Raw genomic sequence first — 27,475 nt, 5'->3', positions numbered from 1 at the left:
TAGGAAAATGTAAAATAAACAACAACAGCAGTCGAATCCGGATAATGGAACACCGTTTAATTGAATTAGCCGGTTAACTGCAAAACAAAACAAAAATCTGATTTCAATGTTATCAACTTCGCTTAATTGAAAACATCGGATAACTGAAGCATTTTTCCACATTTCCCTGTTTTCAATTAAGCGGATTCGACTGTACTCCTAAAATGACCCCGCTTATATGAGAGGGTATAAAAGCTAAAACATCGTCCCAGTTTTAATGATTCGAGTAGGATTAATAGAGTAACGATACTTATAAAATAAATTTCGAATAAACAACTCGCAAACTAAAGTAAACATTTCAATACATTCAGCTTTTTCTGTATTTTTTATACACTGCGCGGAAAAAGGCGTTACAGCAAAACACACCCATAATTCAACACTTTTTACCACAACCACACACATCCATAAACAACACAACAGAACATTCTCTCATACAATGATCTGGCCTACATCACGAGAACGACGGTCAAGGTTGACCAAATACCAAGGGGGTTTTGAGTAGCAATGGAGCCAACGAAGCATGCAATATCACCAACGCTAGAAAAATGCTAAAACACAAAAAAAAAAACCAAATGATCTGAACAAAGAATGACGTCATGCATGTCGTTCTCGGGAAAATTATTTATAGAGTTGCCATCTTAATTAAGTATTTATAATATTGTGTAGGATTTGTAGAGCTCAAAGTAAAATAAAAAAAGGAATTCAGCCGAATATATTGCAATTCAAAATTTAATTTTATTATTTTATATAAATTAATTTTATTCAAAATAATATTATTGACTAGTGTCAAGTTGGCTGTTCCCTCTGAGTTTTTTAGTGTTTCTATCTGAAGTGATATTCCAAAACCGGCGTTATTTCTAAAACCGGCAAAACATTTTCCCCAACAGCTCTTGTTTTTGAGTTTGAGTTTAGCGCCAAAATTTATGATTTTTTTATCCAATTTTGGTTTTTTTTTTTGCACACTAAACAAATTTGTTATTGTTTTTCGATATGAATTTACAAAGAAGATGTTGTGAGCTTGATCCAATTAGTTTTTGCTGCATATTTGTGGTAAATGTTTGAATATGTATGTATATATATCTAGTCCTTCCCGAGAAAATGATGTAAGCGACATTTTTTTGATTTTCCTTTTTTGATGGATATCGAATTACGTCTCCTCTCCAAATATCGAAGCTGTACCATATGCCGTTATGAAATGGGAGCGAAAATAATTTTGGTGTAAGCGCCATTTCAAGTTTGTTAACATTTTTGTGAGACCGCGATGTGTCGCTTACATCAAAATTGCAAATTAACAGAATATGAAATAAGTTGACTATTTTAACAGGAAATTGGTTTTTATCTAAGGAGTTATACCTTCACTGCTTAACTTTGTAAACGTAAAAGATGGAATAGTAACGGAAATAATACTTTACACTACAAGTTTACGGCCATACCATTATATAGTGGCTTCATCTAGATATGCACCAATTTTATGGACTCTGGCGGAGGTGTTCAGGAGGATGAATATATTTACATATTTATATGTAACGAAAGCAATATCTAAATCTTAACCAATTTGGATTAAATATAAGAATTTGCCCCGAAAGTGGGTATTAGATTCATATTCTACTCCCAAAAATCATACTCTCAAATTTCTTTTATTTGAGCCCCAATTACCAATAGTTGAGGGGGTTTATTCGGTGAGACGACCCCCCAAACGCTTGGCCCCAAAATTGGATATCAAAATCGTTTTCTACTATCAAATACCTATTTTGCCATAGTAGGCAAATATGGCCTTTTTGAAAGCAGTTAAGAAGGCGGACCCGGAAATAATATCAGCTTCGCGCTAGAGCACGATTTTGTTTGTGTCCTATAATGTCAAGCATTTGGAGGTAGCTATCAAGATATTTAAGGCTACGGCTCTCGTCCAGATCCACGCTAATTAATTTTTTTTTTTGTATTGGTTATCTACATTCAAAATCATATTTCACAGCTACCACTTCGGATACCACATTTTTAAAGATCCGCAGGTCCTCCAGTGTCTATCCCAGTTCGAGGGTAAAAAGTGTACTCTACTACCAAAGACTTTTTATTGCTGTCCTATTTTATCCCGATCGGCCTTCATATATTATTTTTAAATGCCTTTTTTTTGTTTTTGGGTAGGATAGGGGGAGGGGATAGCTACCTGGCACATCCTTTGACAGTTTGGTGTTGTTTTTATTGAGAGGGGAGGGTCGGTCCTCCCGACGATAACACACGAAAGGCAATCTTTTTGACGGCAGGAAGTGAACCCGATACTTGAATCCTTATATCAACATGATTCGAACTCTACTGTCATCGAACCTTCGTTTCATTGCCATATTATCCCGATCGAACTACACGCCCATTTCGCGCCCCATACCCGAAAGTTTGTCCCAATATGGCATTTTTTGTCCAAAATAAAAAAAATATACATATATACAAATCTTTTTCCAAGTTTATTAAATTCTCACCAATTGCTATGTGGTTCTCAATAATCACCAAAAAAATTGTAAAATTTTGGCTTTTTAGCTTCTAAAAATAAAATTTTTAATAATGCACATATAAATATTTTCTATAGAAATTTTAAACTTCCACAGAAACTAAGAATAAGGGTGCTATGGATGAAGTTGAAACCGAGAATTGGTTATGGAATGGAAAAGTGTCGAAAGCAGTGAACATGTTGTCCTTAATTGTTCTTCAATTACTGGTCTCATTTAAATGGAAAACAGCAACATTTTTTGCACATATAATTAATTGTCTGGGGTTTGCCACAGATTTCAACAGGACAATGACCCGAAAAACTCATTGAAATTTGCGAGTGAATGGTTTCAGGATCATAATTTGATCGTTATTGAGTGGCCAAGTCAGTCCCCCGAACTCCATCCAATTGATAACCTTTTGGGTGAACTCTGGCGACAAGATTCTAAGCTTCCTACAGCAATAAAAAACAATTGTGGGCAAATATTCAAAGATCATGATATAATATCCCGGTAGAGACTTGCCGTAAGTTAATCTCATCATGACTTAGAGAATTGAAGATGTTCTTAAAAATAAGGGTTGATATAGAAGGTATTAACTGCCTGGTTTGATGTTTATTCAAAACACTAACACTCATGAACAAATTACTGTATTATTCTTAACTTTTTTCATGTACACTATTTTAATCTCTACATTAAATTAGATGAATTAGAAATTAGACGAAATTAGTATACCCCATGGTGGGGGGTATACAAAAATTTTTTGACTACTTAGAAATGCACTGAGTGATATCAGTAAATTCATTTAATAAAGAGATCAGTTTAAATTCTCTTGAAAGAGGGGCGAAAAAAATATACTAAAACTTGACATATGTTGAAGACTACTAAAAATTTCTTAAATTTATGTTATTTAATTTTTTTCCAGTCCTGTCTTAACTTCTTACTAATTTTCAAATACACAATATATATTTACTTAATAAATTAATTTGAAATATGAAATAAAAAAACTTAAAAATATCAAAACCATACACCCTAGCAAAACAAAAAAAAACTTCACACCTATGTCCACATGTGTATATGGGAGCTATATCCAAATCTGAAAAAAAATTTCCAATTTCAATAGGCTTCGTCGCTAGGCCGAAAAACATGCCAAATTTGAAGTCGATTGAACGAAAATTGGTACCAGTACTTTGTACAAAAATTAACATGGACGCACAGACGGACACAGCTAAATCGAATCAGAAAGTGATTCTGAGTCGATGGGTGTACTTATTAATGGGTCTATCAATCTTTCTTCTGGGTGTTACAAACAAACGCAGTAAGTAATAATAATCTGCTGTGGAAGTATAAAAAGCAAACCGATTCGATTTATTCAATAAAATAATAAGTTACTTTGTGTGCATCTTTAGCTAAATCCATGGTGGTGGATAACATAGGTACAGCTTGACCAAGCTTATAGTGTTTTACTAGATTTGTATATTAAGAGCGATCATTGATTACTGTTACATCAACTCTTAAAATTTAAAAAAGAATGAAGCAAAGTGTTTCTCAACAAACGCAAAAGATGTCTAGAAGATTGGGACAGACAGGGAAAGTTAAAGTTTGAAACAATAACTATCGAGGAGGCTTGAGATAAAAAGGGGCTACTTACCAGTAACCAGTTTAGTCTTCTTTCGCTCCACAAGCCACTGGTACTATATGAGACAGGGCAAGGAGGAGAGCCATTCGCCACATTCGTAGTCTCCGAGCCGATGAACAGCCATCACAATTTACCGTGGGACAAATCATCTAAGGCGTTGGGCCCCGACGGAATCTCTACATTGATGTTGAAGAATCTGGATTCACCTGGAGTTGAGTACCTTACCACTGTCCTTAACCTGTCTTTCAACACTCTTATAGTTCCCGATGTCTGGAAAATGGTCAGAGTGATCCCGCTACTGAAGCCGGGAAAAGACCCGAGTTTGGGGGAGTCGTACAGACCGATCTCCCTTCTCTCACCAGTGGCAAAGACACTTGAGGCATTACTCCTCCCGAGCCTCGTAGAAGAATTTCCATTCGCCGAGCATCAACATGCACAGCAGAACAACAGCTTTGCATGCCATCACCGCACACATTTGCCGTGGCTTTAATAAGTCCAGGCCATGTGATAGGACGGTCCTCGTGGCACTGGATCTATGGAAGGCATTCGACACGATCAGCCATGCCAAATTATTTGAGGACATCGCCAACACGTCCCTCCAGCCAGGACTGCAACCATGGGTCGCGAATTATCTGTGTGGTCGCCAGTCATTTGTGGAATTTAGGGATAAGAAGTCGAAACACTTTGTGACACGTAGTGGAAAATAATATTCAGATCCGTCAGAATGCCGCCTTCCGAACTGCGACGGGCTGTCTCCTCAGCTCTCATGTGAACCACCTCCATTAGGAGACAAAGATCCTACCTGTGCGAACACATAACTACATGCTGTCTAAGCAATACCTTTTGGGCTGTTATCGCAGAGACCATCCAAATCATCATCTTGTGGATAGATATCCACCGCCCAGAAGCCTCAAGCGGCATGTCAAGCAGGTCTAAACAACATTTATGCAGGCACGGTAGCAGATGCGGTAATTGGCTACCGGGTGAATGTAGTCTTTGGAGAACGACCGCCTCCCATTGCACCTGAAGAAATCGACCTCCCCCGGCAAACCAGAGTAGTTCTGGCTCAATTACGTTCCGGCAGACGCAGCCGCCTCAACTCCTACAGAGCAAGGATTGATGCCGACGTGCAAGATGTATGTCCCGATTGTAACCAGGGACCGCACGATACACGTCACCTGTTTAACTGCCCGGCCAGACCCACTCGATTCAGACCCAGATCCCTGAGGACGCACCCCATCTTAGTCGCAGAGTTCCTGGGTCTTGACACTCAACAAAATCAAGCAGACGAAAGAAAGTGCACAATAAACTGCTATCAACAACAACAACAACTATATGTCAAGTTAGACGAATCAGTAATTGCATTGTTCAAGAGAATAGTTCTTTACAAACAAAGCTCGTAACATACAACTGGCATTAGTCTGTTGCTTACAAAAACGAACCCGGTAAGACGAGCACAATACAACTTGGTTTCCGGGGCCCTGAGCTTAAAGGTGGACATTTAGTTCATTTACCGGTAAAGTCAACTCCCAATTCTGATTATGAACTCAAAAAACCCTATTTACAAGCAAAATACAGATTTTTTCACAAATTTTTTTATATAGAGTTTCACAGTGAAATCTGAACTTAATACCCACCTCAAGGTGCAAATATTACAAGTATAATTCTAGCAATTTTTTGCTTAAATATGCAAAACATATTTGTAAATCGGCTTAATTATAGCATTAAGGTTGTTGACATTGCTACAACTGTCTTTGATTACAAATTAAAATAGCTGCAAACAAACATTTAATTTGAGCTGCCTATTTTAGTTAAAACTACATAGCATACACGCAAAAAATAATTCGTTTCACATAAAAAAAATGTTCGCCAAGTAGACTTCTTTCCTGAAAAATGTTATATTTTGCTTACGATAAAAATGCATGTTTAATTTTTCCGATAAATTATAGCAAGAATTTGTGCGAAATATTAAGTTTTTTTACACTGACAACACCTTTCATTCTTGATACATAAAATGTTATTCGGAATTGAATGTTGGAGGCCATAGTAGAAATCATTGTGTAAAATTTCAGCCAATTCGAGTAAGAAATGCGCCCTTTAGGGGTTCAAGAAGTAAAATAGAGATTTCGGTTTATACGGGAGCTGTATCGGGCTGTAGACCGATTGAAACCATATTTGACACGTATGTTAAAGGTCATGAGAGAAGCCGTTGTACAAAATTTCGGATAATAATTACGCCCTCTGGTGACTCAGGATCCCAGATCGGTTTAAATGGCAGATATATCAGGTTATAGATCGATTTTAACCATATTTGACACAGTTGTTAGTCAAACCAAAACCCTCATGCAAAATTTCAGCCAAATCGGATTAGAATAGCGCCCTCTAGTGGCTCAAGAAGTCAAGATTCAAGATCGGTTTATATGGCAGCTATATCAGGTTATGAACCGATTTGAAGCATGCTTAGCACAGTTAATTGAAGTCATAACTTTACACGTCGTGCAAAATTTCAGCCAAATCAGAGTAGAATTGTGCCTTCTAGACGCTCAAGAAGTCAAGACCACAGATAGGTTTATATGACAGCTATATCAGGTTATGGAGCGGTTTGAACTATTCCTAACTCAGTTGTTGGAAGTCATAATAAAACAACTCATGCAAAATTTCAGCCAAATCGGATAAGAATTGCGCACTCCAGACGCTCAAGAAGTCAAGATGCAAGATCGGTTTATATGGCAGCTATATCAAACATGGACCTACGCTAATAAGAAGTACTTGTGTCAGGCGGCTAGCTTTACTCCTTCGAAAGTTAGCGTGCTTTCGACAGACAGACGAACGGACATGGCTAGATCGACTTAAAATGTCACGACGATCAAGAAAATATATACTTTATGGGGTCTGAGAAGAATATTTCGAGGAGTTACAAATAGAATGACCAAATTGGTATTGGTATTGGTATACCCATCCTATGGTGGAGGGTAAAAAAAGGCATTTTATTTGCCCAACATTCGACTGCTTGTGAAATTTATGTTTCCTTGTTTGATTGTACATTTTTTTTTTTTTGCAAGGTCAAACAAGGAAGCACAGTAAAACACATGTGGTCCAATATTTGACTAATCTGAACGTAGCTTAACTTAAATATACACCAATTATAAGCATATTTAAGTTGGCAATACCAACTCTTTCAGAATATATTTTATCCATCACTGTTCTATCGTATACGCTTACATACTCAACCACTCTCTTAACGTATAATCGTTTGCGGCTATCGAAATACCCTTGCCATTAATGAGATTTTGGTTTTACAACAAAAGAAGGGTACTTTTTCCGTAGGCGAAGTTGTTAAAGGGTTTGCAATAAACAAAGTTAGTTACATTCTACAATACTATGGCTGCTATGGCTAACATTTGATATGTTGAAGCGAAACGTTACATAGTTACAATAAAAGAAAAATTTCGTCACAAAAAAATTTTGTTTCTCGTAAAAATGTCTTAAACGTTTTATTTTTTTTGCGTGTAGGCATAGGAAAATGACATTCAGATATTGCTGAATATGACATGGGTAAAAATTAAACTCAGTCATGAGTACATCAAGATTTGTGACTTTTCAATGAGTAAGGGTAATTTCTATGACTAACAAACCATTACACCGAAAAGGAATGGAATAATTGTCTTTACACAAAACTAACGTAGACCCGCATACATATTATTCTGAAGAAGGTAGTGTGGATAAGGCGACGTTTTAAAATTTGGTTTGTTATAGTCAGAGTGTGTTATGTGTGAAATTTTGATGTTCCAACTAAAAATTTGAAAGACATGTTCGGATATGCAAATGAAGTATTTTCTGTCCCTCTTTTTGAGCCCCACCCAATTGTCAAAGTACCAACCATGTGGGTGTTTCGACTCTTGTCGATTCTAATCCAGGCATTTTGTCAACTCAAGCGTTAATCACTTCTCATGGTTGATTTATTCTCTACCACCGCTGGTGTGCGTGCTTCGGATAATTAAACTCTTTTGTTTTTGTTTCATACCATACTATTTTTGTAGACAGTCTGTGCAACCTGCGGTCCCCTGGTGACAAATGTAATTATCAGCTTTTATGAACCTTATTGTACTGTTACTTATTGAGAAGAACATTTTAGGTGAAATGTATCTATTAAAACCCACCACCATAATAAGAGGAGTATATTCATCATGTCATTCATTTTGGATTCTGGTCGAAATGTTCCATCCAGATTTGGGTACACAGTGCCGGCTAAAATAATTGGCACAGCGCTAGCTTGCGAATTAAACAATTCCGCCTGTTCTTTATACCCTCCACCATAGGATGGGGATATACTAATTCCGTCATTCTGTTCGAAATTGGTATTGTAAATGGGCCAAATCAGTCCATGTTTGGATATAGCTGCCATTAAAACCGATCTTGGGTCTTGACTTCTTGAGCCTCTAGAGGGCGAAATTCTAGTCCGATTTTATTGAATTTTTGCACGAAGTGTTTTGGTAGCACTTCCAATAACTACGCTACGTATGGTTTAAATCGGTCCATGTTTTGATATAGCTGCTATATAAACCGATCTCGGGCCTTGATTTCTTGAGCCTCTAGAGGGCGCAATTCTCATCCGATTTAACTGAAATTTTGCATGTGTGTTAGTGTGTTGGTATCACTTCCAACAATTACGTTAGATATGATTTAAATCGGTAAATGTTTTGATATATCTGCCATATAAACCGATCTTGGGTCTTGACTTCTTGAGCCTCTAGAGGGCGCAATTCTCGTTCGATTTAACTGAAATTCTGCACGTAGTGTTTTGGTATCACTTTCAACAATTGTTCTTAGTATGATTCAAATCGGTTCATAATCTGGTATAGCTGTCATATAAACCGATCTTGGAACTTGACTTCTAGAGCCAATAGAGCGGCCAATTCTCATCCGATTTGGCTGAAATTTTGCATGAGGTGTTTTGTTAAGACTTTCAATAACTGTGCTAAGTATGGCGTAAATCGGTATAGAACCTGATATAGCTGTCATATAAACCGATCTGGGATCTTGACTTCTCGAACCTCTAGAGGGCGCAATTCTCATCCGATTTGGCTGAAATTTTGTACAACGGCTTCTCTCATGACCTTCAACATGCGTGTCTGTCTGAATCGATCAATAGCTTGATACAGCTCCCATATAAACCTATCTGCCGATTTTGCTTCTTGAGCCCCTACAAGGCGCAAATCTTATCCGAATGAACTGAAATCTTACACAATGACTTCTGCAATGTTCAGCATTAATTTATGGTCCGAATCGGACTATAACTTTATATAGCTCAAATAGCATAACAGTTCTTATTCAATATTCTATGTTTGTCTAAAAAGAGATACCGCGCATAGAACTCGACAAATGCGATCAATGGTGGAGGGTATATAAGATTCGGCCCGTCCGAACTTAGCACGCTCTTACTTGTTTTTTTTTTGCAATCTTGCGGGTTCGCTAGCTAATGCTCAATGCTTTGAAATATAACGTTGACCCAAACTAACACTCATCAGAAAAAAAAAATCTAATGTTTAAATAACAAAATAAAATGTAATTGTAAATAAATGTTTCTCGGAGCTCATAATTGTGATTTTACCTACCAGAAAATGTAGTAGCATTAAACAATGTTTAAATATTGATAAATAGGATGCGTTTTTCGTAGTCGCTTGCCAACAATAATTAATAGAATGACATAGCCAGGCCACTTAGTAAGCATTTTTCTTCGTACAAAATAAGCGAGAAAATCCGCTAATTTGGTTAATAAAACAAACCTGACAAATGTAAAAGCGTGCTTGGTTCAGCCGGGCCTAACCCACCACCAGCATGCTGCCTAAATATGGGAGCTATATCTAATTATAGACCAAATTAGACCGTACTTGACGCAGTTGTTAAGAGTCAAAATTTCAGCCAAATCGGAAAAAATCGCACACTTTCCAAAAAAAAGCTATTTTGGAAATCGAACCACAACATTGAACATTTCGCAGCTCAAACAACAATTGGTAGGGGATGACTTAATAAGAGATCCCACACTCTCTAGCGCCCCGAAAATTCGGCATATCATCTAACAAAAACCTCCGCCATATACATTTCAAATGTTCACTTATTTTAAGTTTTTCGAATTCCTGATTTAAGTCTTCCGAATGCGTGATTTGTCGAGAAAGTACAGGAAAAGCTGAGGTGTCCACATTCGGTAGACATTTTCGCCCATACTTTAAAATATTTCACATCCGAAATATATATTTTTAGAAAGGTCAGGTCTTGCTTTACAACAAATTCCCATGAACTTTCCGTTAAGGTACAAGGGATAATTCGCTCATAACAATGAGTGCAGTCTGGTCAAAGTTTAAACTCAATGAGGGGGGATTCCTTGTTTACGCCGAGACCGAACGACGTGCCGCATAGCGACAGCACATGTTAGAAAAATTTTAATATGACAGGATGCCTTACAATTATAGCCAGCGCGATTTGAACCCAAGCATTCGGAGTCATAGGTGGACATGCTTACCTCTGCGCCACGGTGGCCCAATATGTACTTTTGTAAAACCAATATTCAAATCGATTTTGTCATAAAACTGAAACCAATAGAGATATCCTTCAAGTTTTTCAGTATTTTGTAGACGAATATCTTCTTAGAAAAATAAAAATAAATTTTGGCCACATTTCTTAAAGAAATACCCAAAATGCCCTTACTGGAGAAAGATGTTTGCAAAATCGGCATTTTTCAGTACAATGACCATAGAGACGCAAACAATTTTTGCATGTATTTAGGTGCCATCTGGGGTAACAAAAATATATTACCAAGTTGGGGGTTTCAGTAGTGGAATTCAGTAAACTTTTTTAACGAAAATCGTTTGGTTGAAAAGCAATAACAACAAATTTAACGAATTTGGTATTCAGTAACCACTTTGAACGATAATCGAGGGGCAATTATTTGGTAAATACTATAACAAAATAAATGAAGATAAATATTAACGATGACTAGAGCATTTTTCTATGGTTTTTTCTGAAAAAAATTTTGGATATTTTTGTGTACAATCAATTAATAAGCGTGGTAGCGTGTGCTTCTTAATATGAAAAAATGTGTGCAAAAGTTTTACGCGAATAAATTGGTATTGAAAGCACTTTTTGAAATAATTTTGTACAATTTATTGTGATTTGTGATGTTTTTTAATTAATAAAAGAAGAATTTCAGGCTATGAAAAGAATTATTTATTATTTTTGTCGATTCCTCTTTGTGTTTTTCGTTTTTTGTTGGGTAGAGTTGCCAGAGAGAAAAAACAGATATCAGTTTACGAGATATTAGGGAACAACATAATCGTTAGTGCAAACGATTTTTTTGTCGACATATTTAACTAAACGATTTTCGTTATAAGTTACAGAATTGTGGTACAGCTTTGCGTTTTGAGAACTCGAAGGGTTTTACAAAATTTTCGTAAAAAAGTCAAAAATTTAACTCCACACATCACCTACTACAATCAATACGAATTATAAAAATGTTGTTCGAGACGCATTTTCGTTGAGTCCAATACAATAAGCTAAATCTAAAGCTTGAGATCCAAATTATCTTAAAAGAGACAAAACAACGAAACTACTTTTTTTTAACAAAAAAAATTCAACATTTGAATTTTTTACAATTTTGGATATGTAACTCGCATAACTTTTGAGTAAAAAATCAAACCTTAGCATAAAAAGCGGGAAAAATATAACAACTATCCAAATCAGTTAAAAAAATTGATCACGAACAGAAAATTAAGAGAAAAGTCTCTGAAAATTTCAAAAAAAATTGTTAGTTGAACTTCTTCGACACTGTAAATGATATCCTGCACATAAAAACATGTTTTTTTGTAGGGTATAAAATTTAATGAAGATGTCTTTATCCGGTCACAAATGGCATACTAAATTTAACTAATTTATTTCCATCCCACTGTGCAACGCCGAAAGCAGCCATGCTACCCCCAAATTTCCTTATTTAATTTAGCCCCCATCTCGCACTATGGACGCAATGGCCGATTTAGCTTCGCAAAACTCAATTTTCAACTTGTTTAAAATCGGCAAAATTGTTATAAATTTGCGTTTGTGTCAACTAAGTGAACAAAAATTTGCGTTTTTCATTGAGAGTGGTATGTAAAGGGTGATATTAAGCTATTATCTTTTTGGCGACACTGATTTAAACAGCTCACACACGTTTCGTGTTTTGTTTCACTGTCAAACATCTTCAGTTTGGTCTATAATTTAATCATGAATTGTCCAACAAACGAACAACTCTTGCAAATTATTGCATTTTATTATCAAAATGCGTGCTCTGTTAAGAAAGTTCATCGCGCATCTTCTGTTCAGCTCATTTCTGGTTCAATGGGTACGTAAATAAGCAGAATTGTCGATTTTGGAGTGAAGATCAGCCGGAAACATTACAAGAGCTACCAATGCATCCAGAAAGTCACAGTTTGGTGCGGTTTATGGGCTGGTGGTATCATTGGACCGTACTTCTATGCGAATCGTCACGTAACTGTGAATGGTGAGCGATATCGTGAGATGATATCCAATTTTTTTTTGTCCAAAATGCAAGAGCTTGACTTGCATGACATATGGTTTCAACAAGACGGTGCCACATGCCAAACAGCACGCGTAACAATAGACTTATTGAGAGGCGAGCTCGGTGAACATTTTATTTCAAGTTCGGGAATGGTCAATTGGCCTCCTAGATCGTGCGATTTAACGCCTTAAGACTATTTGTTGTGGGGTTATGTTAAAGCTCATGTCTACACGTACAAGCCCGCTTCAATTGATGCATTGGAAGACAACATTGAAGCATTTAATCGTGAGATACCGGCCAAAATGTTGTTGCATTTGAGGCGTAGTCACGGCTAACATTTGCATAAAATAATTTCCAAACATTAAATTATGTGGACCGTACTATCGATTTAAATAAAGATTAAATGCATTTTTCTGAATGTTATGCTTTTTTTCAAAAACTATACTATAGCTCTTAAAAATCACCCTTTATTAACTTACAAAAAACTCAAAACTGCAAATAAAAGAATTATGACTTCCATGGACTAGAACTTGCGGGATTCACGAGGATTCAATCTAGTTTTCATAAATTACTATGATGTCTTGTGCCTATTTTGCGGTATGAATCATCGGCCTTTACCTGCTGCTGTATTAGCAACCATTTCTTACTGCTATTTCAAGTAACAAAATCTGCTGTTTTGAGTACACAAGTCTGCTGATTACTTTAAGCATTTTTTAGAAATTTTGTTGGAAGAGAAGATGATTTTAATTTGTGGAATATTACACTCATTATTAAAAATAGCAAAAAGCTGTAAAACTTCTCTCCAAAGAGGTGACGCACTGCGGCACGCCGTTCGTTTCGGCTATAAAAAGGGGGCCCCTTATCATTGAGCTTGAACTTGAATCGGACTTCATTCATTGATATGTGAGAAGTTTGCCCGTGTTCCTTAGCGGAATGTTCATGGGCAAAATTTGCATTTACATTTTTGATAAAGCTGTCATATACACCTATTTCCCGATTTGAGATTTTGAGCTTATAAAGCCTAATTTTTTAACCAATTTCGCTGAAATTGTAATCAAGATGTTGCAAAAGTAGAGGTAGCGAGCTAGGGAAGGTATGACACATTCTAAATTCGCATCGAATATGATTCAAATCGAATCATATTTAGATATACCTTCTATATAGATGGATCCCTCGATTGAACTTTTTTCAACCGATTTCCGGAAAATTGAATAGAAGTGACCTTTTAAATTCTTTCCGAATAGGTCCATATAGGATCTCAGCTGAATATAGAATTAATATACCTATAGGTGGGTATTCAATCTTTGTCCCGTGAAAGCTTATAGGTTCTTCGTAGTTTTTTCTTGATTTTTGTGTAAATGTACATATTAATAATGTAAAACTTGTGTTTTACAAGAGTTACATCGATAATTTTTTTAATAAATATTTTCTTTACTAAAATACTTTATGCCGACTATAGGAACATGTTGTGCAGAGCATTGGAAAATGGTGCCGACTACTGGTGGAAAAGCAGTTCTCTCATAAAATTGAAAAATTAAAGAACTTAATAAAACAAATTTAAATTTTTTATAGTTACACCTACAACAAAGCAAAATTTCGAATTTTGAAAACCAAATTTCAATTGAATTAAAAATTTGTGCTCGGAAGGAGGATGGATTATAAAAAAGAAAATCCTTAAACTGCCGACTACAGGTAAACTTACTCTACATCAATAAAATGTATCTAATCAAAATTTCAAGTTGCCAGCTTTATTCGTTCGTCGTGATATCGGCAGACAGACTGACGACGGAAGGACATGGCTATCAATAATATATGCACTTTACACTCCCATCCTACGGTAGTGGATACATATATATACAACTTTTAAAATAGGCAAAATTGTTGCAACTTTCACAAAAATTTATTTTTGTTTTATATTATATACAAAAAAAATTATTAGCAAAACAAACACAAAATTATCCTAAGTGCCACAAGTTTTACGGCCCATAATGCCTCGGCTGCGATTTGTGTTAATGTCCTGCAATACTCATACCAAATGCCTGGCAACCCTAAGTATGACAGCTGTTTTGTAAAATAATTCACCAGTCGTAAGAATTACATCCGTAGAGAAATTTGCCGCAAAAGTGAACACAGTAGCGGTTTTAAGGGAAACTTTTACATAGGACCATATGAATCTGCACATATGTATGCACATATGCAAATGAACACAATTAACCTAATTTCAGATCCGTGCTAATATACAACCGCGTATTACTCACTCATCCATCCATTTGATGACGACTTACTCGTTTACCGCTGATTCTAATAGTAGAATTATTCTGAGGCAGAGTACACCACAAAACCCGTGCTTATTGTTCTTGGGTGCCACCGTCCAAACATTAACAGTTATAATTTAGTTCCATTACATCACCCAGAACTAATCAAACATCCATTTTTGGGCTTTCAGCGAATGATGCCACCACCATACTTAGCCCCAGCAGGAACAAATCTAAAACAATAACAAAACCAAGCACACACCCACTCGCAACATATGACATGTGTGGTTGATTAGTGCGTTCGTAAATTCTCGTAGGCATTGGCGTTAAAGCAATATCCTGCACTCCTGTGGGTAAATTCAGAGGACCGACACGGTCCGGCCCGTCTGGCAACCGAAGCTGCAACAAGTTATAATAGTCATTCAGGCCTCCATGAACGGCACATTGTATCGATATATAAACATACAAAACAAAAAGAAACACACGCGTACAAATATGTGCACAGTGCACATATGTACATGCTTATTTGATCAATGGTTTCGAATAGGCCACATACTCGTTAATGTCGGTTTTTTTGTACGTTGGTTTCGGCTGCCGTCCGTTCCTTCTCACACATATCGAGAGATAGATACACAAAATCATGCAGAAAAAAAACTGATCCAAGAGGAAGACCAACAACAGCAACAGACTACATATGTATAAGCACATGTGTACGGTTATGTTTGGTCTGTTTGCCTGTACCAATGGTACATCAACTCTGCACACACACACACTCTCACTTGCACACATAGGTTTAGGTTTTAAGATTTGTTATGTTTTCTTTGCTAACAAAAAAACAAGATATCGAGATGTTGGAATTAGTAGACGTGACTTTGATGGAACCCGAGTGTATTTTGCGAATGAACAAATTTTGGGAAATATGTGCGTACGTCACTTGTAGAGCTAAAGGTGTCGATGACGAATCTTTGTAGTGGGGCATGTCTGTGAATCCGTACTAAAAAGGAACACTTTATTGGCTGGAGATTCGCCACTACTTTACACTGACGACGCATTAACGGATTGCAAGAAAAATTATTTTATTACAAGGTGCCAAAGCCTTTTCTCAGCATTCATTCACTCACTCACTTTGTTTTAAATTACTTCGTTGGTTTGAAAGCGCGCTGTTTTTTTCCTAAATTTTTTCACTTCAATTATCGATTTACGCTGGAGCAGCTCGTGTTTTTCTTTTATATTTTTGGTTTTCTTTTATCTTAAGGCCTTCTTGCTAGCACAACGAACGGAGAATGATTCTTTCGGATGTATCTGTTACTACTGAAGTGCTTCGATATAAAAACAAACTATTAACAACCATTCACAGTGAAACGCCTTGCGGCGAAACCCAACAATGGCACACCAACTCTCACGACGATGAAAACGACCAAATGTTTCAATTCCGACCAACTGTACGCATATTGCACACAGACGTTCTCGCTGAGAGTGCCACGGTGGTCCCAAGCAATCGAAAGACTAAACTGTTTAGTGTGTTATTATCATCTGTCAGCAGGGGGCATGGCCTAAGACGATCAAATCCGAATTTTGTATGTCCAAAGGATAGCAAAGGTGTACAGAAAAATATGTCACGAAAATGTTTTCAATTGTAATTGAAATGTTTGCCATTTTCAATTTATAAATTGATTTAATAATCTTTTTTCCCCTACACCACTATTATTGTGCAGTGTATCATCACTTAGTGAATTTGTGTGTAACACAAGAGGGATAAACTCATTGATAAGTACACCGATCAAATCAGTATCACTTTCTGATTCGAATTAGCTATGTCTGTCTGTCTGTCCGTCGGTCCGTGTTAATTTGTGTGCAAAGTCAGGTCGCAATTTTCATTCAATCGTCAGCAAATTTAGCACAAGCATTTTCTTGGACTTAGAGACGAAGCCCATTGAAATTGGAAAAAATCCGTTCAGATTTGGATATAGCTCCCATATATATGTTCCTCCGATTTGCACTAGTATTGCAATAATTTGGTAGTTTGTTAACCAATTATCTCGAAAATTGGCACAAAGGATTCCCTTATGACTCCCGGTATTGCCATAGAATTCAAGAAAAATTGGTTCAAATTTAGATATAGTTCCCATATATATTTTCGTCCGATTTTGAATAATACTCAATTATTTAGTAATTTGTTAACAGATCGTCCCAAAATTTGGTATCAAAGTTTCTCTTATAACTCTTCTGATGACTTATGAATTTCATAGACATTTGTTCAGTTGTAAATATAGCTCCCATATATGTGCATATCCCGATATTCACTTTTAAGGCCTTTGCTAACCATTTACCAATCGATCTTCTCAAAAAATCAAATTTAAGCAAATTTAAAATTCCATGACTAAGCCTGCATATCCAGTGCGGTGTAGGGTGTCAAATGGTCGGCTTCGCACGACTTTAGTTCGTCCTTACTTGTTTTTAACTAAATCTGAAAAATTTGTCAGTAGAAAATGTGATTGAAAATTTAATCCTTTTCAATCAAATAATTAGTTATTTCAAAATCATCCTATACCCAATAAAGGCGCCCCGGTAGCTAAGTTGGTGTGCGGAGGTTGTGGGTTCGATTCCCACCTTAGGCCTTGGTCTGTTGCTACTGTGGTACCACAATGCACTTAAAATTGTCTAAGTGAGTCTGCCACTCTTATCTAACTTTGCCTAGCCCAATAAAGTACATATAATTTCTCGTCCTACCAATTAGGCAATGTTTTTCGAAAAAGTCAAGCAGTTCAAATTTGCCGTTTACTTTTTATGTGAATATATTTTTAAGAAAAGCAGTTTAATTCCATAATTTCATTGACATTTTGTTTTTTAGAAAATGTAATAAAAAAAAAATTCTTTAGATATACAAATTCAGGACCCGGTCCCCAGGGCCTCCACCCTGGATACCTAGCCCAAAGCTCCTTATCCGGGAAGACAACCTCTAGACCGCGGTAGAAGAAAGATCCTCCCGGCACATAGTCAGTCTCGTCGCCAATACAACGTAGTTGTCCCACGCCAGCGTTCTTCCGCAGAACAAACGAATGGCCGAGATCCGAAGAGCGACATGTCCCTTACTCAGTCTGAGGGCAGTCCTCAAGACCGCTCACTCAACACGCAAGTGCTAAGGTCTCAGATCATGTATCGCATTAAGTGCTGCCCTCGGAGCACTCCTTCACGCCTCCGTAACCCACCACATCGTCGAGGGCACTAACGTAAGTATAATATGCATTTTAATCTGCTGATGTTACATATTTACGTTTGTGTGTATGTATGTATGAGTGCAATATCTGATGCAACTGATAAAACCAGTTACGATATCTTTACTAAAAGAAAGGAGTTTTTAAACAAAAAATATATTCAAATATTATTATAAAAAAGTTGTACATTTCGTCGATGATATTCCTAATTCGAATATCAAAATCAAAAAAAAAGTTTCAACATTTAGATTCAACATTTTATTGAATTTTTAATAATTTATTGGTAATTTTTCATCAACATTTAACAAGGCTTATTTTTCTCTGTGTAGGCTCCACAGAAATCGCACCACGGCTGACCTAATGGACTTTCTGTCGGAGCGGTGGAATCGCTTTATCCACCATATCGGTGAGAGTAAGTTCGTAGCTTTGGATATCTCCAAGGCATTTGATAGGGTCGTTGCACAAATAAACCCAGAGAAATTAGTCTGCTGATATCAGCGAACAATGTTTACTGAAACTTTTCAATGAATCCATACAAGGCTATATATAAATAAAAAATATTTACAATTTTGGGCGTGCATTTTTTGTTTAAAAGCACAAATATAATAATAGTAGTTATTTTGTCTGCAGTTATTTTAATTCGTTCAAAAATTAGCAAATTGAAAGATAATATGGAATTTAAAATTTCTTAAAAATGTATGACATTTTTAGTTTTTTCTTTTTAACTTTTCAAACAGTTTGGTGCTTTTGCGAAAAATTACTGCTATCATTTTTAGCAGACTTTTTGCACCCTTTTTGCAATCTACGATTTCGTACCGATTGATTACGATCGGATGCCACATCCGATCGCAATGAAATCATATCGAAAGTCATATGGAGGGGTTGACATGATTTCGGAATGTAACGTCGATGTTTTGGAGAAAAATCGGAACAAATTCGTTCTGGTTTCGAAACGAATTTGAAAGAAAAACTTTTTTGCCGAAACTTCGAGAAGAATTTTCAACAATTTCGGAAGTAATATCGTATTGAAATCGGATATTTAAATATGCATCCCACGTGTCAATGTGTTTAGGACATATTTATCTCGCACAAAAAGAGAAATGCAAATTGAAAAAACATCAAGCGGACATCCGATATTTGGTTTGCTGTGCAGTTATCTGAGTGCCAGTATCTGTTATCTGTTTCCCCCATGCCCTACACATGCTATCACTTGCCGCACCTATTTTACATAAGTGAGCTCGTAGTCCTATGTGACCCGTTATGATACCAATAGCTAAAGTAACCTCCTTCTTGCTTCTTTTCTTTCTCACGATCTGAATTCCCCCATAGGATTTTCGCCATCCTACCGACCGTTTCGCTGTTCCACAATGTTGCATGCGCATTCGTCGCCCACTTTCTTAACTCGGACTGCGTCCACCTGAAAGGCTTCGGGTTAACCAAGTTTATTGACGGCAGTCCTCTGGCCTTTGCCGCCAAATCGTCTGCCCATTCATTTCCCCTTACTCCGTTATGGCCCGGCACCCAAACGATGCGGATTTTGCCATCCTCAGAGAAGGCATGTTAATCTCCTTCTTACACTGCAAGACTGTTCGTGACCTTACCGTCCTGGTTGTTATTGTCCTTATGGCAATTTTACTGTCGGTAAAGACGTTTACATTCGACGTCCTCGCGTTAGCACCATACCACTTCACGCATTCTGTGATCGCCCGGATTTCCGCCTGCAGGACCGGAGTAGAGAAAATATTAATAATTAAATAAATTAAATAAAATTATATTGGTCTATATTTCAGAAAAAAAGGTTTACTTTATTAGCTCACACATTTAACTCAAAAACCAAGAAAATCTTACAAAAACGTCATAATCTGGCCGGAGCCAAACTTTGGATATCCACCACAACGGAGATAATCACAATTGAATGCAAAAGCAAAATTTCTTGCTACTCTCCCACACAATCGAATTTTCATTTTGTGCATTCCTGATGTAATTCTTTTTTTAATTCTGATATTAGATTAAGTGTTTTTTTTTTGTTTTTTGTTAAATATAACGCAAAAATCAATGTAACGCTTTTAATTAATGTCATGAAAATAAATCCCATGAAGTCAAAAATTTGACAAAACGTGGAGAAATTATGGACTCAGAAAAAATATAGACCTAAATTTGACCGATTAAACATGGTATTTACTTGTAAAAATCTTTTCAAATAAGGTGTTAAATGCTTTAATTATTTTGACATAGAAATTCGATATTTTTTGTATGAGGGCAAGTGATTGGTAAAGAAGACATACGCTGAACATATTTTTAATTGTACTAATTAAGTTGTTATTTAATAGTATAAATTGTGTATTCACCAATAGTATATTATTTTCCCTTTCACACATAGGTAACGCGAAAAGAAGTGCGGATGGGTCAAATATATGTCTAACTTCTATCACATACAGAAGCGTGGCTAGACAAAAAATAATTTTAAAGTAAAACAAATTTAATGTGAAAAATATTCCGTTTAAAAAGTGTAATGCAGGTTGTAATCTAAAGATCTAGAACTGGTCATATCGAATAGGTTACTCGACCACTGCAGTGTGTATCAAGCGGAGATCCTTGCAATTAACGAAGTGTTGGAATGGCTAAGATATAATGTCATAACGACGATTGGCATAAATATCTTCTCAGACAGGCAGGCAGCCATTAAATTTCTGGAAAATGTATTACTGAACATAAAAACCGCCCTTGACTGTCGCAGATCTCTCAACGAGATGACTGAACAGTTCAAAATTCACCTCTTCTGGGTTCCAGGCCCACAAAGATATCCCAGGGAATTGTAAAGCGGAAGAGCGGGCGATTAGAGGAAAGTTTTTCAAAAAAAAAAAAAAAAAAAAACACATAAAATTCAGAAAAATTTATGAAATCTTTATTTGAGTCGATAGTACGGTCCATATAATTTAATGCTTGAAGATTGTTCATGTAAATTTTGACCGTGACTGCGCCTTATATAGTCCATCCGCTTAGTCCAATTTTGACATACCCTGTCTGTAGAGACATGAGCTTGAACATAGCCCCACAAAAAATAGTCTTAAGGCGTTAAATCGCATGATCTAGGAAGCCAATTCACTGGCCCCAAACGTGAAATGAAATGTTCACCGAACTTGCCTCTCAATAAGTCCATTCTTTAACATTAACTTTGACCTCAGGCTCGATGAAAATGATTGGAGAACGTCGATCGGCGGTCGCAGTTGCCCATACCATCACTTGAGATGGGAAATGACTTAGGGAGGCGTTCGTAGGCCAAAATTGTTGTACGAACGTTCAGTTAAATAGACACTATTATTTTGAAAGACACGATGTTCGGGAATTCGCCGCTTTCATGCAAGCGCAAAATTGCAAATTTTTCCCATGAACACTCCACTAAGGAAGAGGAGCAAACTTCTCACATATCAATGGGTGCAGTTCGATTCAAGTTTAAGCTCAATAATAAAGGGCCTCCTTTGTTTATAACCGTGTCCGAACGGCGAGCCGCAGTGCGACACCTCTTTGGAGAGAAGTTTTACATGGCATAGTACCTCACAAATGTCGCCAGCCAAAACCACCGCTGAAAATTTTTTCTGATGGTCTCGCCAGGATTCGAACCCAGGCGTTCAGCGCCATAGGCGGACATGCTTACCTCTGCGCTACGTTGGCCTCGTGCAAGCGCAGCAACTCGTTTACTGTTTAGAGTCTAACTTCCTTTGCTTTGGTGTAAGATCAAGTGTCTTTTGGAGCTTGCAAAGCTATACCTTGAGCTAGTTTTTCATTATATTGTGCATCCTTTCACAGGATATTTTTAGATCTTTAGCCATTTAACTGCCACTTTTGCGTGGATTTCATTGAATTTGATCTGTCACTCGTCGAACGTTATTGCAACGATTCCAGTATTATAATAACGATTTATGGTGTGGTACACAATAATTTTTTCACTTTGAGGTGTTTGAGTTCGCCAATAACAGCCAGTTGTAATTTTTCAGCTATATATAACGCAATCACACAATTACGCTTGAACTCCGTCACGAACAAGTTGAATAAATACTGTCAATAAAATAAATATCATATAGAACTATACCTTCTTAACTTCAAACGTCTATACCTTCACCAATTTTTTTTTAAGAAAAAGTTATTTGTTATCCATTTGAAAATTTCTCTTTTACAAAGAGGGTCGAGATATATACATTGGCATTTTTAATACAAAGTTATAGATATTCATAGAAATTTAAGTTTAAGTAACAACATGTACTACTAAGATACTCCTACTCTACTGGGTAACAGTACTTGGTTTAGTCAATAGAATATCAAATTCTCTGCGGCCCACTGTATTTGTATGTTTGAGATACATACCCATACTTTCATTTTCTTGCCGGCGGATACACTTTGCACAACCACATACTCGCTGCAGCATTTATAAATCATGTTGTGCTAGTGTGGAATTGTTTACAACCACATGGGAACATGTAGGTATAGGAACAGCAACATTTCTCTCTTTAACCAATTTAATATTAGTGTTTGTCTGCCGCAGGGCTGCCAGATTTGCCGATTTTTCGGCAATTTTAAGGTTTTTAGCTTCAAATATAGAGAAATGCCAATTTTGCGATTATTACTCTAAAAATGCCGATTTTATTTCAAATTTTAAAAATATATTTTTTGTGGAGGTATTTTTAGTTTGCTATTTCGCTTTCAAACATCGAAACTTCTATTTCCTATCCAAGATATTGATTCAGCCAGAAAAATTCCAACACAACATAGCCATAGCCTCCTATGTCCTATAGAAATTAGTCTGCAATCGTTAAAAATAAATATGTTGAGCTGAAACTTGGCACAAATAAATGTCTTTTTCCCATAGACAGATTAAGTTTGAAGATAGGCCATATTTTGATGTTTTCCCCACATCATCGCTCACAAAATGCGTATTTTTACGGCTTAAAATTGGTAGCGAGAGTTATATGTGATAATATTGCCATTATATCATATATAATTGCCATAAAACAGGTTTCCTGATGAAATTTCTTTTCTCGTTTAAAATCTATTTTTGATCCTTTAAATACTCCCTATATACTCCAAACCGAAGTAACATTCTCATAGCTGTCATATAGATTGATCGTTTGACTTCTCGAGTTCATTTGACACTTATTTTTGCCTTAATTTGCAAAAATTTGGTATTAGGCCCTGACACCCACGCCAAATCCAGTTTTAATCGGACCATAGGTTATACAGAAATATATCTGCCATTTAAACCGATCTCATGAATGGCACATTTATATCAGTTTTCGGCAAACGTTGGAAGACCCCGACCCCGTGGTATAGTTGGTCATGGTTGAAGATCACATAAGGTATATTTTTACCCAGGTTAAAATATATCCATTATAGTGGGTTCATACCTAACTTCGGCCTTACTTATAACCTTTTTACTAATTTTTTTTTTTTTAAACTATGAGCTTTATTTTTAAACAAATGTTTCGACTTTTAAAATTGAAGTGCCGAAAATTAAGATTTTTGTTTTTGAAAAGTGCAGATTTTCTGCCAAATTAGTCTGGCAGCCCTTGTCTCTGGTTAGAAGAGCGCCGTTTTCCTTTATTAGAGAACAATTTGGTAATGACAGCAACAAAAAATGCCGGTAAATACGTTTCGTTCCCATGGAATTGAATCAAAAACATGTGCAAAATATGATCCACGGCGAATTGAAAAATAAACAAAGAATAAATTGGGCGAAATTGATTTGCAGCGTTTATTTTTATTTGAGGTTTGCATTTGTTTCGCTGCAGCCGTTATATTCAAATCTCCATGTTGTTATTTCTGCCCAACAAGACAAAAAGTCTTATAATTTACAGTCCAGGGTTTTAATATAAAAATTAAAATAACATAATGATGATATAATTTTGAAGAGTTTAAAAGGTTTAAAAATGGACTACTTCAAGTAGAAATAAATTTAAAATTAAATTGGAAGTGTCTCTACATCCGAACAATCTGCTAAGAGGGGTGTAAAAAGAGAATGTGCTCTTCTTTAATCTTCCTACAGTCCGGCTGAGCGAACAAGGCCAAGTAGATTCGAGCTAGGGAACAAGCTCCATGGCAAGTTGTAGAAAAACTATAAGAGCTATTCTTTCTGCGTCCTGCTGTATGAACAAGCTTAACGGAGAATTGTAGTGAAAGGAACAAGCCAATCCTGTGAATTTAAACAAGATAATCGTGGTGCCTACATAAACGTATGTTGTTCTATACTCTAGGAAAAAGTTTCTAATTGAAAACAAAAGTTAATAAAACATAATTGTGATACACAAAAAATATGTACAATTAAATCCAAATAATATTAGAGGAGAAAAAAATGAAAATTATATAAAAAATTAAGAATATATAATAATAATGAAAATTATTAAAAAGGGAAAGTAAAAAAAAAATAGATAATAATATCGAAAAATGAATAAGTTTTTCCTTAAAATTGAACGCGTGGCTGGTGGATTGTATCTCTTGTGGTAGTGCATTCCAAAGACGTATTGCGTTTATGAGGAACTGCCAATCAGAAACAAGACTACGCGGTCTAAATGGAACTAACCCCTTACCTTTACTTGATCGGTTAAATCTTGGTTTAGCGTACAGATATGTAGGTTTCTGTTTAATAATGACTTTCTGCATGAGCAATAATGATCTGATCTAAGAAGAGTGTTGAAAATACAGCCATAAAGCTAATAAACAAACTGTGAAATGTGATCGGTCACATGCATATGGAATGATGTTATAGAAAGCAACATTTCATTTGCGTTGACTCGATGAATCGCAACTACTGGAAAGTTCACATCCTGGGACAAGGAACGTTTTCGCAAGCAGAACACGAATCTTAAGAGGTGCAAATGAATGCGTGATCGATGAAGATCGCAATTTTGCATAAGTTTGGCCAAAAGCCACATTCACATGATTTGACCAAGTCAAAGAGCTATTAAATGCTACGCCCATGTTTTTTGCACGGAAACCATGTAAATCTTTTGATTATTTATATAAACATCAGTATTCCTTTATGGAATCTTTTTGTTTCTGTGGATCACCAAACATTAGGACTTCTGTGGATTCAACAACCAACCATTAGCAGTTGCCCACTTATAAACTCTGGAAAGATCTTCATTAAGTTAGGTTGAAAAGAGGATGCGGATATTAATCCGCCCCATGCCACTATGGATATACACCTAACTAAACCAATCGGCTTGTTGTGCGCTCTAAATACTAAAAAGTAAACTTGAAAAGAAAATGTATGTCCCTAATTGTTTTCCATACCAAGCCCTTAGTAGGTTTATGTCTGGTATTGTGTCCCCATCTAAGTGCCAGTCCCTGTTAGCCGCGAAAGCCGGGCAATGACATGCTCCAACGTTTCATTATTTTCCCCGCATGTACTAAACATGCTATCACTTGCCGCACCTATTTTACATAAGTGCGCTCGTAGTCCTGCGTCCTGTTATGAAAACGAAAGCTTTACTGACCTCCTGCTTGCTTCCTTTCAGTAATACCCTCATCTTCTCAAAGTCCGGCTCCCCCTTAAGATTTTCGTCGTTCTGCAGACGGTTTCGCTGTTCCACAGTGTTACGTTTGTAGCCCGCGCTCATAACTCGGACTGCGTCAACCCGAAAAGCTTCGGGTTAACCAAGTTTGTTGACGTCAAACCGTCTGCTTTTTTATTCCCCTTACTCCGCTATGTCCCGGCTCCCAAACGATACGGATCGTGCCATCCTCAGAGAAGGCGTTTATCTCCTTCTTACACTCAAAGACTGTTCGAGACTTAACCATCCTGGTTGTTATTGCTCTTATGAACAGTAAAATGTCCGTAAAGATGTTCATACTCGACGCCCTCGCGTTAGCACCACACCACCTCACGCATTCCGTGATCGACAAGATCTCCGCCTGCAGGACCGTATTATGGCCAGGGAGTATATAACAGATCTCAGTCCCTGGGGTATTAATGTAGACTCCCTGGCCCAATCTGTTCTAGCTTTGATCCATCCGTGTAACATGATCTTCCAGATGACAATACTAGGGTTCTGTCAATCCAAGACTGCGCCGCTGGCAACAGTATCTCGCATTCGACCTCAAGTGTCTTCTCAGGTATCCGAAACCTCTTCCATTCCTTCCTGGTTTCCTATAGATTTCCAAGAGGACCTGACTATGGAGTTATTGGATGGGGAGATCATTTGCGTACATAGAAAACAATAGAGGCCCCATTATCGAGCCCTGTGGAATTCTTTTATTTAATTGTACATGCACAGACATTTTATTACCAACAAAAACTGATTGATATCGATTACTAATATAAGATCTCTTACTAATCTTGTTTTAGTCTAAGTGAAGTTAAGCTGAAGCTTCATACATAAATTTTGGTGATCAACAGAATCAGAAGTATTGGAATGATCGAGAAGTACTAAAACACTCACCTTATTATCATCTATAACGTTCTTGAAAGCCCGGCACCACACAGGCTGGAACTTTGAGCTCCGACTTGTGTGGTACCCATCGTTATCACGGGAAGCTTAGCTGAAAGCTACCGGGCGCGTCCACGGGTTGAGGATGGTGGAAAGCTCCGTTTTTATGCGGAGTAGCTGCAAATGCTTCCGCGGGCAGTCAGCGAATTTCGAGAGGAGAGTCTCAGTGAGGAGTCAGGTGGCACTGGCTCTTAATTAAATACTGAGTGTCAATAATACTCGAGATGACAAGGCGAGTTATTGACGCCTTCAAATAATCAATGGCCAACATCAGCGTCTGTTCCCAGGTGAGGGGCGGCTGGTGGCGAGCGTCGGATCTTGCCACGACGAGGGATACATGCAATCCCACAAAACCCATGCGATTGGGGCGCTGGGCCAGTAACCCGCCCCCGGAAAACATAGAAATACTATGAAAAACAAAGGAATAGTAAAAACGGACCCCCCAACGTTGACGACCCACGCAAACGAAAAAAGGACCATGATTTGCGGATCTGCACCTGGTATACTGCACCTATAGAGGTGCAGTATACGCGCTGGCGGATGTATTAGAGAAGTACAAGGCAGACATAACCGCCTTACAGGAAGACCGATGGACTGGGAATGGCGTCACTACAACACCAAACGGTGACGAACTATACTATAGCTGCCGTAACACGAGGCATGAATTTGGCTGTGGATTTGTGGTTAGTCGGAGACTGAAACACCTTGTCTGCAGTTTTACTCCGGTGGATGAGAGGCTAGCCACAATCCGCATAAAAGCCAAATTCTTCAACATCAACCTTATTTGTGCCCATGCCCCGACGGAAGACAAAGACGACCAGA

At 37.1% G+C, this 27,475-nt stretch overlaps 1 protein-coding gene across 1 annotated transcript in view; it reads right to left on the bottom strand.

Annotated features, from left to right (window-relative positions):
- LOC106085296 (peroxisomal acyl-coenzyme A oxidase 3) overlaps positions 1-16,293 on the bottom strand; it is an 84,033-nt gene extending 67,740 nt beyond the window's left edge. The window contains exon 1 of the mRNA XM_013249492.2: positions 16,084-16,293. The gene's annotated coding sequence lies outside the window, so the exon portion shown is untranslated. The remainder of the gene's footprint in view (positions 1-16,083) is intronic.
- Positions 16,294-27,475: the final 11,182 nt, after the last annotated feature.

The sequence above is a fragment of the Stomoxys calcitrans genome, chromosome 3, assembly GCF_963082655.1.
Source record: "Stomoxys calcitrans chromosome 3, idStoCalc2.1, whole genome shotgun sequence".
In the NCBI taxonomy this organism is placed as follows: Eukaryota; Metazoa; Arthropoda; class Insecta; order Diptera; family Muscidae; genus Stomoxys; species Stomoxys calcitrans.
Note: the sequence above shows the minus strand (reverse complement) of the source record. Positions and strands in the feature narration are given on the sequence as shown.